At 38.7% G+C, this 13,837-nt stretch overlaps 1 non-coding gene across 1 annotated transcript; it reads left to right on the top strand.

Annotated features, from left to right (window-relative positions):
* The first annotated feature begins 1,095 nt into the window (after window positions 1-1,095).
* Window positions 1,096-1,203, top strand: LOC130964349 (small nucleolar RNA R71). The gene has a single exon (XR_009080446.1). It is a non-coding gene; the product is annotated as a small nucleolar RNA R71 (small nucleolar RNA).
* The last annotated feature ends 12,634 nt before the right edge of the window (window positions 1,204-13,837 follow it).

Here is a 13,837-nt window from a genome sequence, read left to right as displayed (position 1 = left end):
TAATTTCTGCCTAGACAAGTCATCCAGTTCTTTGGTGAGCAAAGGAGGTTCATTCTCCCAAGTCTCATTTCCAAATAACTTGTCATTTAGCTTCATGATTGCTCCAAGGTATTTAGCAACTTGCTCTTCAGTGACATACTCATCCTCTTCAGAGGAAGAATACTCATCAGAGCTCATGAATGGCAGAAGTAAGTCCAATGGAATCTCTATGGTCTCATTTTGAGCCTCAGATTCCCGTGGTTCCTCATTGGGGAACTTAATGGAGGTCAGTGCACGCCCATTGAGGTCTTCCTCAGTGGCGTTCACTGCTTCTCCCTCCTCTCCAAATTCGGCCATGTTGATGGCCTTGCACTCTCCTTTTGGATTTTCTTCTGTATTGCTTGGAAGAGTACTAGGAGGGAGTTCAGTAACTTTCTTGCTCAGCTGTCCCACTTGTGCCTCCAAATTCCTAATGGAGGACCTTGTTTCAGTCATGAAACTTTGAGTGGTTTTGATTAGATCAGAGACCATGGTTGCTAAGTCAGAGGGGTTCTGCTTAGAATTCTCTGTCTGTTGCTGAGAAGATGATGGAAAAGGCTTGCCATTGCTAAACCTATTTCTTCCACCATTATTGTTGTTAAAACCTTGTTGAGGTCTTTCTTGATTCTTCCATGAGAAATTTGGGTGATTTCTCCATGAAGAATTATAGGTGTTTCCATAGGGTTCTCCTAGGTAATTCACCTCTTCCATTGAAGGGTTCTCAGGATCATATGCTTCTTCTTCAGATGAAGCATCCTTAGTACTGCTTGGTGCATTTTGCATTCCAGACAGACTTTGAGAGATCAAATTGACTTGTTGAGTCAATATCTTATTCTGAGCCAATATGGCATTCAGAGCATCAATCTCAAGAACTCCTTTCTTCTGATTAGTCCCATTGTTCACAGGATTCCTTTCAGAAGTGTACATGAATTGGTTATTTGCAACCATTTCAATCAGCTCTTGAGCTTCTGTAGGCGTCTTCTTCAAATGAAGAGATCCTCCAGCAGAGCTATCCAAAGACATCTTGGATAGTTCAGAGAGACCATCATAGAAAATACCTATGATGCTCCATTCAGAAAGCATGTCAGAAGGACATTTTTTGATCAATTGTTTGTATCTTTCCCAAGCTTCATAGAGGGATTCTCCATCCTTCTGTCTGAAGGTTTGGACTTCCACTCTAAGCTTACTCAATTTTTGAGGTGGAAAGAACTTTGCCAAGAAAGCATTGACTAGCTTTTCCCATGAGTCCAGGCTTTCTTTAGGTTGTGAGTCCAACCATGTCCTAGCTCTGTCTCTTACAGCAAAAGGGAATAGCATAAGTCTGTAGACCTCAGGGTCAACCCCATTAGTCTTGACAGTGTCACAGATTTACAAGAACTCAGCCAAAAACTGATGAGGATCTTCCAATGGAAGTCCATGGAACTTGCAATTCTGTTGCATTAGAGAAACTAATTGAGGCTTAAGCTCAAAGTTGTTTGCTCCAATGGCAGGGATAGAGATGCTTCTCCCATAGAAGTCGGGAGTAGGTGCAGTAAAGTCACTCAGCACCTTCCTTGCATTGTTTGCATTGTTGTTGTTTTCGGCTGCCATGGGTTCTTCTTCTTTGAAGATTTCTGTTAGGTCCTCTACAGAGAGTTGTGCCTTAGCTTCTCTTAGCTTTCGCTTTAAGGTCCTTTCAGGTTCAGGGTCAGCTTCAACAAGAATGCCTTTGTCTCTGCTCCTGCTCATATGAAAGAGAAGAGAACAAGAAAATGCGGAATCCTCTATGTCACAATATAGAGATTCCTTGAGGTGTCAGAAGAACAGAAAAATAGAAGAAGGAGGTAGAAGAATTCGAACTTAATCAGAGAGAGTTCGAATTGTGCATTGAGAAGGAGTTGTACTCCATAAATAAAAGGATGTGGGAAGAGGGGAAGAGAATTTTCGAAAATTAATTGAAAGATTTTGAAAACATTTTGAAAAACACTAATTAATTTTCGAAAATAAGAGTGGGAAAGAAATTAAGTGATTTTTGAAAAAAAAAAGATTTTGAAATTAGAAGTCAAAAAGATTTGATTGAAAACTATTTTGAAAAAGATGAGGTTAAGAAGATATGATTGGTTTTAAAAAAAAATATGTGATTGAGAAGATATGATTTGAAAACAATTTTAAAAAGATTTGATAAAAAAAATTAATGACTTGCCTAACAAGAAAAGATATGATTCAAACATTAAACCTCTCTCAACAGAAAAGGCAACAAATTTGAAATGTTCAATCAAATCATTAATTGTTAGTAAGTATCTTTGAAAAAGGAAAGAAATTGATTTTGAAAACATTTGATTGAAAAGATATGATTTGAAAAAGATTTGATTTTAAAAAACTTTGAAAACTTGAAAAAATTGATTTGAAAACATAATCCTCCCCCTTGTGCCATCCTAGCGTTAAACGCCCAGAATGGTATCCATTCTGCCGTTTAACGCCCAAAATGCTACCTTTTGGGGCGTTAAACGCCCAACCAGGTACCCTGGCTGGCGTTTAAACGCCAGTCTGTCCTTCTTCACTGGGCGTTTTGAACGCCCAGCTTTTTCTGTGTAATTACTCTGCTGCATGTTCTGAATCTTCAGTTCCCTGTACTATTGACTTGAAAATAGAACCAAGATCAAATAAACAATACATGCAAGACACCAAACTTAAAATTAGACACTAGACTCAAACAAGAAACATAAAATCTTTTTTGGTTTTTATGATTTTATTGATTTTTTTGGATTTTTTTTCGAAAATTATATGGAAAAGAAAAACAAAGGTATCAAAATTCTTAATGAGAATTCCAGGAATCATGCAATGTTAGTCTAAAGCTTTAGTCGAAAGGAATTAGACATGGCTAGCCAAGCTTCAGCAAGACATTGCATTCAAGAGCTAAATTGATGAGAATCAATCAGCTTTGGTGATGATAAGAACATCACCTTGAAACACTAGAATTCATTCTTAAGAACTCTGAAGAAAAATACCTAATCTAAGCAACAAGATGAACCGTCAGTTGTCCATACTCGAACAATCCCCGGCAACGGCGCCAAAAACTTGGTGCTGTTGCCGGATTTTGGCACTGATGTTACCGGACCTAAAGCTTGCTCAAAACTCGAACAATCCCCGGCAACGGCGCCAAAAACTTGGTGTGCGAAATCGTGATCACTACAACTTCGCACAACTAACCAGCAAGTGCACTGGGTCGTCCAAGTAATAAACCTTACGCGAGTAAGGGTCGATCCCACGGAGATTGTTGGTATGAAGCAAGCTATGGTCACCTTGTAAATCTTAGTCAGGCAGACTCAAATGGGTATAGTGATATACGAATAAAGCATAAAGATAAAGATAGAGGTACTTATGTAATTCATCGGTAGGAACTTCAGATAAGCGTATGAAGATGCCTTCCCTTCCGTCTCTCTGCTTTCCTACTGTCTTCATCCAATCCTTCTTACTCCTTTCCATGGCAAGCTTATGTAGGGTTTCACCGTTGTTAGTGGCTACCTCCCATCCTCTCAGTGAAAATGTTCCTATGCTCTGTCACAGCATATGGCTAATCAGCTGTCGGTTCTCGGTCAGGCCGGAATAGAATCCAGTGATTCTTTTGCGTCTGTCACTAACGCCCCGTCTGCTAGGAGTTTGAAGCACGTCACAGTCATTCAATCATTGAATCCTACTCAGAATACCACAGACAAGGTTAGACCTTCCGGATTCTCTTGAATGCCACCATCAGTTCTCGCCTATACCACGAAGACTCTGATCTCACGGAATGGCTGGCTCGTTTGTCAGGCGAGCACTCGGTTGTCAGGCGATCAACCATGCATCGTGTATCAGGAATCCAAGAGATAAACACTAGAGCCTTGTTTGCTTGTAGAACAGAAGTGGTTGTCAGTCATTTTGTTCATAAGTGAGAATGATGATGAGTGTCACGGATCATCACATTCATCAAGTTGAAGAACAAGTGATATCTTGGACAAAGAACAAGCGGAATTGAATAGAAGAACAATAGTAATTGCATTAATACTCGAGGTACAGCAGAGCTCCACACCTTAATCTATGGTGTGTAGAAACTCCACCGTTGAAAATACATAAGAACAAGGTCTAGGCATGGCCGAATGGCCAGCCTCCCAAAGTGAGTTCAATCATAAAAACATGATCGAAAAGCTCTCTAATACATTAGTAAAAGGTCCTACTTATAGAAAACTAGTAGCCTAGGGTGTACAGAGATGAGTAAATGACATAAAAATCCACTTCCGGGCCCACTTGGTGTGTGCTTGGGCTGAGCAATGAAGCAATTTCGTGTAGAGACTCTTCTTGGAGTTAAATGCCAGCTTTTATGCCAGTTTGGGCGTTTAACTCCCATTTAGGTGCCAGTTCCGGCATTTAACGCTGGGATTTCTGAGGGTGACTTTGAACGCCAGTTTGGGCCATCAAATCTTGGGCAAAGTATGGACTATCATATATTGCTGGAAAGCCCAGGATGTCTACTTTCCAACGCCGTTGAGAGCGCGCCAATTGGGCTTCTGTAGCTCCAGAAAATCCACTTCGAGTGCAGGGAGGTCAGAATCCAACAGCATCTGCAGTCCTTTTCAGTCTCTGAATCAGATTTTTGCTCAGGTCCCTCAATTTCAGCCAGAAAATACCTGAAATCACAGAAAAACACACAAACTCATAGTAAAGTCCAGAAAAGTGAATTTTAACTAAAAACTAATAAAAATATACTAAGAACTCAACTAAAACTACTAAAAACATACTAAAAACAATGCCAAAAAGGGTACAAATTATCTGCTCATCACTAGGCACGATTAACTCACCATAAACGTGCGCCCAGAAATTCCGGCGACAACAATGACAGCCCCCTTCTCCTCTCCCTCTGCCGTGTTTTTTCTCTCTGCTCCTCTTCCTCTTGCGTACAGTGGCAGTAGCATCGGCCAAGGTTTGGTGGTGGAGACACCCTCAACGGCGGTGAAACTCAGCGGCTATGGAAGATCGGCGACGGTAGTAGGGCGCGTAGGCGGGGGGGGGACAGCTCCATCGCGACCTCTGTCTCCCTCTCATGCGTTGTCCTCTCTTCGCTTCAGGTTCTCTCTCGACTCCTCCACTGTGAGCCTCTCCCTTCCCCCATGCAACGATGGTAACGACGACGGTGACAAGGCCTTAACTGGCGCCGTTCCTTCCTCCTCCCTCTCTTCCTTTCTCCTTCATCTCCTTCGAGCTTCCCCTGTTTCCTTTCTTTCCCTTCTGAATGTCTTTGTCCGTTGTGTTCAATTTAGGGTATAAATTGAAAAATTTGGGATATTAGGGTTTTTATTAAAAAAATTTTATGACTACGATAAAATATACACGAGTAATATAATAATTTTAACAAATTTGAGATAAACTAATAATTTAGAATCTAAATATAATACTATGAAGATTATTTTCGGAACACATAAAATTTCATTTATCAACATATTATTGAGTTCAAATAATTATTTCTAATTTAAATTATAAAATAAATCTAGTAATCACATTTTATAAAATACAGTTTTAAACCTAAAATATCATTTACCTATAAATTATATGACATTTTATTATTTTTAACTTTAATTTCAATTTATATAAAATAACTAATTAAATAAAAGTTGTACATAAATATTAATTGACTTAAATTTAAAGTATTTACAAAAATCCATTTAATCATTCCTAATAAATTAATCTCTAAAAGGTTAAATTAATAAAATAATCCATAATTTATCCATAATAGAAATTACTTAAATTAAATTATAAAATTTTCAAATTTATTAAAATCACCAACTATAAAAATTTACACAAAAATATTAACTTAACTCCAAATATTAATAAAACTAATTTAATTACTCTTAATTGATTAATTTATAAAATAAGAGCTCAAATTAATAAAATAAATCATAGTCTTTTCATAATAAAAGCTACATAAATTAAACTATATAATTTTTTATTATTTTTCAATTTCTAAAATTATACAAGATATTCCATTATAATAAAATTACTTAAGAATATTAATTGATTCAAAATAAAATTATCTCTGAATCTATTTAATTATTTTTAATAGAAAAATTTCTAAAATTATAAAGTTTAAACTTAATAAGATAAAATCACAATTCATTCACATTTCGATTTTCAAAATTACGGGATGTTACATTTTGTCCACCTTACAAAAATTTGTCCTCGAAAATTGATATAAGATGAAGAAAAAGTTTATATTCACATCCCTTTTGAACATTTCAAAGAAACCAAGAAAATCATATCACATGAATATAGAAGGAAATATACTAGATAATGCAAGAGTTGATAAATAACTTAACGCAAAATAAATTTTAAAATCCAAAATTAAATAGGCACAATATTTGTTCAAAACTCCTAGTCAAGCATGATCACCTCCTCTCGTCGTCTCAAAACTCCACGACTCCTTATAACCTCGTACACTTATCAGATTCATTTTTCATGCGCACAAATCGCATCCCTAGGAACTAACACACAAGGAATACGGAACTTAAGAAGAAAAGGACAAACGACACAAACGGGATTTGTGAGAAATTGAGAGAATACTCAGGTTCGCAGTTGGATAAGGATGATATTTTGCAAGGATTTAAAAGAATACGTGAGATTATTAACAAACGAGGATATATATAAGCAACAAAATGTATCGTAAAGAGAGTTAATTCGAAATCTTAAGAAGGATATTTTAATCAAAGAGTTTCAATATGAACAGTAATATGAAAAATAGTGCAGCAATTTAGAATAACTTCAAATTGAATCAAAGAGAATTGGTTTATCTTTTTCAATAGAAATTATACAATTCTAATATTTTTCAAAATAACTAAACAAAGTACAAATGTTATGATAAGCTTGATAAACCCATATTTTATGATATATTTTATGCTTAATCTGAGTGATTTATTCAATCCTTCACCCACTTATTCATATTAATTGTATGGTTTTACTTCTCCTTCCTTATTATGTGATGTATGTGAAAAACATGTTTCCTATGCTTTTAAATTAATTATTTTAATCACCTTTAATTCCATTCGATGTCGTGATTAGTGTGTTGAGTAGTTTCAGATCTTCTAAGGCAGGAATGGCTTAAAGGATGGAAAAGGAAACATACAAAAATGGAAGGAAAGCGTAAAATGGAGTTTTTGAACGAACTGGCATCCACGCGATCGCATGGACGACGCGATCGCGTGCCAGAAGCGAAGAGGCAACGACGCGGCCGCATGACTGATGCAACCGCGCGACTTGAGCAAATCGCATATGACGCGGACGCGTGACCGATGCGACCGCGTGATAAAGAGAACTCCGAATGACGCAACCGCATGACCCACGCGGACGCGTGACAGAGGCCACGCACCAGAAATTGCAGAAAACGCACGTAGCGGATTCTGAAGCCTTTTTCGCCCAAATCCAAGTCCAAAAGTCATAGACCAGAGGTTATAAAGTGGAGGAATGCATCCATGGAGGGAGTCTCCGAATTTTTAGTCACTTTCCATGATTTAGATTTAGTTTTGAGAGAGGTTCTCTCCTCTCTTTCTCTTTAGGATTTAGGATTCAGGACTTCTCTTAGTTTTAGGAGTGACTCGCAATCCCAGGTTCTTTGTATTTATTTATTTTCAATGTTCCATGTTTAGATTGATTTTCTTAATTAATGTTATTTGAGATATTTCAGATTGATAATTGCTGTCTTTTATTGATATAAATAATTTGGATTTTTCTGTTGCCCAATTAGGCTTACGAATATTTTCCACGTTAGATTTTACTGCTTTGAATGAATTGAAGGTATTTCAGATAAGATAGATTTTGATTTAGCTTTTTACATTCTTGGCTGTGGTCGATTAATTGGTGACTCTATAGTTATCAAACTCATTGTTGATTGAAAATTGGATTTCTTCATTTCATTAATTCATATTCCAATAATTCTAGCCTTTCCCAAGGAAAGACTAGGACTTGAGGATTCGAATTAATTCATCTACTTAACTTACCTTCATAGTTGGAGGTTAACAAGGTGGGAGAAGAATCCAATTCTCATCACAATTAATAAGAATAACTAGGATAGGATTTCCAGTTCTTACACCTTGCCAAGAGTTTATTTTACAGTCATTCATTTACTTTTATTGCTTTGAAAATATACCTGTGCCCATTGCCCAACTAACCTTTTACCTTAATCCAAAACCCCAAACACACTTTTTCATAACCAATAATAAGAACATACATGATGTGTGGAAAGCGATCCAACACAAAACTCACCGGCAAGTGTACCGGGTCGCATCAAGTAATAATAACTCACAAGAGTGAGGTCGATCCCACAGGGATTGAAGGATTGAGCAATTTTAGTTTAGTGGGTGGTTTAGTCAAGCAAATCAAGTGTTGGTTGAGTGATTTGTGTTTAACAGAAAGTAAATGACAGTAAATGTAAAGGGGGAAAGGGAAATGGGCAGTAAATTTAAGAACAGAATTGTAAAAGTGCAGAAACTTAAGGAACAAGAAATTAAATGACTGAAACTTAAAGTGCACGAAAGGTAAATTGCAGTAGCTTAAATGGCAAGAAAGATAAATTGCTAGAAGATAAAGGGAATTAAGGAGTGGGATTGCAAGATCTAAACAAAGGAAAAGTAAATTGCAGTAATGAAGGTAGCAGAAATTGAATTGGATGCAAACAGAAATCTAAACAGCAAGGAAATGAAAGTGCAGTAAAGGTTCACAGAAGAACCAAAAGTGATCTCAGGATCCCAAGGGCTTAGGTAGCAGAGCCTAAAACCCAATTTCCTTCCCAGATCTGAAGTTGCTAAGCAATTGACAGAAAATGAAAGAAGAAGCAATAGAAGAACAGAATTGAAAGTGAATTATGCAGCAAACAAATTTAAACAGAGCTAGAATGGGAATTGGGACAGAATTTCCCCAATTTCACACATCCACAACTCAGAAGACAGAAGAGTAGAATTGCCCAAGGGAATTGAGGAAGGAGATCAATCAATTCTCCCTTGATCCTCTGAAGTCTCGGCCAATTCTCTCAAGAACAATTCCAAGAGAGTCAAAGCTCCAAAGGAATGTGAAAGTGAAAATTCTAAAGCCAAGGTAAAAGTAAAAATTCAAAAGTGAGCATAAAAGTAGCTAAAGGTCTTTTTTCTTTTTTTTTACATCAAACTAACTACTATTTATACACTTTCTATTCTTGGATTTTGGGATTTGGATGGGCTTTTGGATTGGTGAAGAAATGAATTCAAATTAATTTTTAATTTGAATTTTGGCCCAAAAAATCCACTCCCAGGAGGCTGCCCTGCCCTTGTGGAGGGCAGGGCAGAAAATTGATGCTTGGGCTAGCAATTGGTGCGGCCATGATGCGTGTTGGTGCAAGTTTGGTGCGCCCTTGGTGCGCCAGAGGCTGCCCTGCCCGCGCCAAGGGCAGGGCGGGAAAGCTGCTGCGCCAGAACGTGATGCGTGCGTGCGCTTGGTGCTGCCAGGATTGAGAGGCGCGCGTGCGCGTGCTGCACGTTGATGCGTGGATGATGCCAGATTTGAGGAGCGCGCGTGCGCGCGAAGCAAGTTGACGCGTGGATGCTCCCTGCCCGCGCCAAGGGCAGGGCATGAATGGGTTGATGCGCCAGGGAGCGTTGAGCGCTCGGATGGTGCTGCCAGGGGGCGTTGTGCGTGCGCCAGGTTGAGAAATGGTGCGCACACTCATGATTCTGCCCTGCCCGCGCCAAGGACAGGGCAATGATCCTTCCTTCATGGCCCGTGTTCGAAACTGGGCGGAGGCATGCACGCTAATTATTTTCTTGGTTTCTTGGCACGCTAGTGTGTCTCAAGGCTTGGCTTCCTCATGGTTCTTGGTTCGAACCTTGTGGCATGCATGGGAGCTATTTTTCCTTGGATTTCTTTCCTTGAGGTGCCCGATCCTGCTCTCCACAAGGGCAGGGCAGAGTTTGCTTCTCTTGGCTCCAAGGCACCATTTTGTGCTCTGCCCTTGGAGTGGGCAGGGCAAGGTTGCCTTGTCTTGGTTTGGTTACTTGATGCTGCCCTCCTAGAGGGCATTCTGCCCTTGTGGAGGGCAAGGTTGCTTCCCCATTATAATGCGGCACGCCTCCTCTTGATTCGGCCACGCTTTTCTTTCTTTGGCTACACTTTTTATGCCACGCTTTCCATTTTCTTTTCTTTTCTTCACCTAAAATAAACCAAAACAACCACTCAAAGCATCACTAAATTCAAGAGGCTTATAAATCAATTAAAATGCAATTAAAATTAGCTTAAACCTCATGATTTATCATTAATTTCATAGTGGTTGCTTGATTTAGAGAAGTTATGCATTTTCACTCCAAATCACTAACTTAGGATGCAAGAAAGTGCATAAATGCTAACAAAACAAGTGAAATTAGCTTGAAAAATGGGTATATGATGACTTGTCATCACAACACCAAACTTAAACCTTGCTTGTCCCCAAGCAAGCATCAAAACTAAGAGTAAATAATATGAATAAGAAAAGAACACAAATCCTTATTATGCAGATAGCAGAACTTCAATTTATGGGGCATTTATGCAGACAATGATACTCACTTATTGTTGCTGCTGCATAATACACATTTTGCATCCAAGGTTTGCTAAACTTGCTGTTATAAGACTCTCCTTTTGATCACTCTCTTGCTAACTTCTTTTTGGCTTATGATGCTTTAACAAGCTTTTTATTTTTTTAGAGGTTTGGTGTTAAATGTTGCAGCTTAGCCTTTGGCTTCATTTTCTTTTATTTTGCTCAACATCTTTCCACCACAGACACTTAGCTCACTAATTCTTCCTAGGATCATTGATGCCCAGCATCTCTTTGGATCACTAAGTGCTTTGTATCTAAGTTGCTCTTTATTGTGGATTTCAATTGGCCATCCCAAATCAGTTGATCTAAGTGACCGGGTTTCAAAATACCCCTTAGAATTTACTCATCCAAGCAGATCTCAGTACAAAAACACTACAGGCATTTGTCCTAGGGTCCAAACCATTGGTGTCCAACCTTTATTCTTTGTTTTTCTTGCCATTTTGGCTTTTTCTTTCTTCCTTTTCTTTCTGTTTTTGTTACCAAGGGTGCTTCATTATTGATAAAGGTCTATGTAACAGCAAGCTAACTTATAATTGAATGAGAATGATATCATGCAACATTTATTTCATGAGTTATACATTTAATCAAACACATGTGCCACCACCAACTTCCATTCATACTCATGCAACATTGGATATTTTACTTTTCAATTCAAACCAAACTCTTTTATTTAAGCATATGGGAAACAAAGCAATATTTAAAGCTAAGTGATGGATACAAGCATTATGCAGATTTGGTATTTTTCTAGCTAATTATTGACTAACTTAAAATGAAAAGCAAAGAACAAAAAAATATGCATAAAGTAAAGGAAATAAATGATGGAGGCATATCATGTTTCAGACATGCATCTCCTTATTAGAGACAATGAAGAAGAAGTATGAAAGAACTTTGCCACCTTCTAATGGTCATGGCTGCTGCTTGATTCTCCCTTCTTCTTCTTTCTCTTTCCTGTCTTGGAGTAATCTTGGATCTCTTCTCCAGGACATCTTCTAGCCCACACAGAATCTATGAGTCCTTTGAGCCCATAAGTTTCCAATGTGTTAAAGGTTGAATCAGTGTATTGACGAGATTTTGCTTGTTGTTTGGCTAAGAATTCAGGGCATTGCTCAAATGGCTTGATCTCAGGATTGAGTGTTGGCAAATTGTGAGTCAAGTACTCCAACCTTGCTTGCATGTTTTCATCATACTCCATTCTTTGTACGTGTCTAACTTCACCTATGGTATGATGAACATTCTTCCATTGATACAGGTTGTGACTATATTCCGATGCTTTAGCTTGACTGAAATACAGCTTATCATATGATTCCTTGAATTCTTTGTATTGCTCTTTTTGTCCTTCAAGGATCTGTGCTTGAAATTCTTGCTGCTGAGTCATCATTTGTTGTTGCCATTTCTCTTGCTTCTCCTCCATTTGATGCTGCCAAGCTTCTCGTTCTTCTTTTTCTTTCAAGAATTGCTCCATGAATTCAGGATGGGGCTCTAGATATTTCTCTTGGCTCTCCTGATTTTGGCCTTGTGGCTCTAGATATTGCACTTGGCCTTCTTGATTTCGGCCTTGTTGGATCTGCATGAGTTGATTCTGACCTTGTTGAGCCTGCATGAGTTGCTGAGTTAACTCTTCAATTGATCTTTGCAATTGGCTCATATCTATGGCTTCATAAGCCTGATTTCGTCCTTCCTCTCTTTGTGATCTCCTTTGTCTAGGAGCTACTACCCCTTCTTGATCTTCTTCTTCATTAATTCCTTCCATGCTCTTCTTGGTAATCCATTTTACTACCTTCACTTTTGTTGTGTCCTCATCTTCAAAAATGACATTAGCTCTGTTACACAGCCTTTGGATAGTGCTTGGATGTCCAAGGCTTTTTGACTTGCTTGTGCTATCTGCCATTTCTTGAATGCTGTCAGCTATGAGTTGTGCAACATTGATCTCACCCCCATGCAAGATGCAGTGTGTCATGAGAGCTCGTTTGATTGTGACCCAAGAGGCATTTCCAGTAGGAAGAATAGATCTCCTCACTATTTCAAACCATCCTTTAGCCACAGGAGTAAGATTGATTCTTCTTATGTGACTGGGAACCCCCTTTGAATCTCTTTCCCAATCTGTATTTTCTATGCATATTCCTTGCAGGATCTCATCAGGATTGTTTTCCCGTTGCAATCTAGCCTCATAGCTAAGCTCTGGATATGTGATGGTTCTCAATTTGAGAGCTCTTGTGATAGCAGCAGGGCTAAAACTCACTTCAACCCCTCTGACATAGCTTGTGTAGGGAGCACTATTTTTGTTTTCTTTGGCAGCATTTGCATAGAACTCCCTAATCATTACTGCACTGATGTCAGTCAGAGGAGAACACAAGAGTTCCCATCTTCTTTCTCTTGTAATTTGCTTCATGATGGGGTACTCTCCTTCCCTCAAATCAAGGCCTTTCTCATAGATGACATTCTTCCCCTCCATGAACCTATAATATCTCCCTTCATGGAATTGGGATCTAAACCTTCTTGCATCAAATGATGGGGGTTCGGTTGCCATAGGTTCTTTTCCGGGCCTTCTTTTTGAGCTTGAGGAGGCCATTGAAGGTCGAAGTGAAAAGAAAGAGGAAATAAGAGTAGAAGAAATATGTGTTGTGTTTGGGGTGAACTTTGGTTCGGTTTTGATGTGTGGGGTAAGGAAGAGATATGTTGATTTCACATGAAAGTGGTTTAAAGCGAAGTGTAGGCCGTGTTGGTGCAACGGCTATTTATAGGCCATGTTTCCAAGCTTTTCAACAAAACCACAATGAATGAATGAAGAAGGGACCGTGAGTGTTCATGAAGGGCTGAGATTGGTTTGCTCTTTCAAGGAATGCATGAGATGGACGGCTTGCATGCATGGTTGAGGCTTGACGAGGATTCTCCTCCCATTGGTTGCATGCACTTCGGTGTCCAATGTTGCATGCATGCAGATTTTGTTCCCCATGAGCACGTTCTCCTAGGCACATGTGACCTTCCTTACATAGCTCCTCCTAGCCGTGGCCCCTCCTTGAGCTTGTCTTAATCTTTTTTCTCCTGCATGAATCAAAGCAGCTAGTCTTAGATCATTAATAAGGTTGTTGGCAATTAATTTGTATTAAAGAGAAAGAATTGTTTTGTTTTGTGTATTGGTGCACGAAATTGCAATAACACTTTTTGCAATCCCGCACAACTAACCAGCAAGTGCACTGGGTCGTCCAAGTAATACCTTGC

The sequence above is a fragment of the Arachis stenosperma genome, chromosome 2 (genome assembly GCF_014773155.1).
Source record: "Arachis stenosperma cultivar V10309 chromosome 2, arast.V10309.gnm1.PFL2, whole genome shotgun sequence".
NCBI classification, from domain to species: domain Eukaryota; kingdom Viridiplantae; phylum Streptophyta; class Magnoliopsida; order Fabales; family Fabaceae; genus Arachis; species Arachis stenosperma.
Note: the sequence above shows the minus strand (reverse complement) of the source record. Positions and strands in the feature narration are given on the sequence as shown.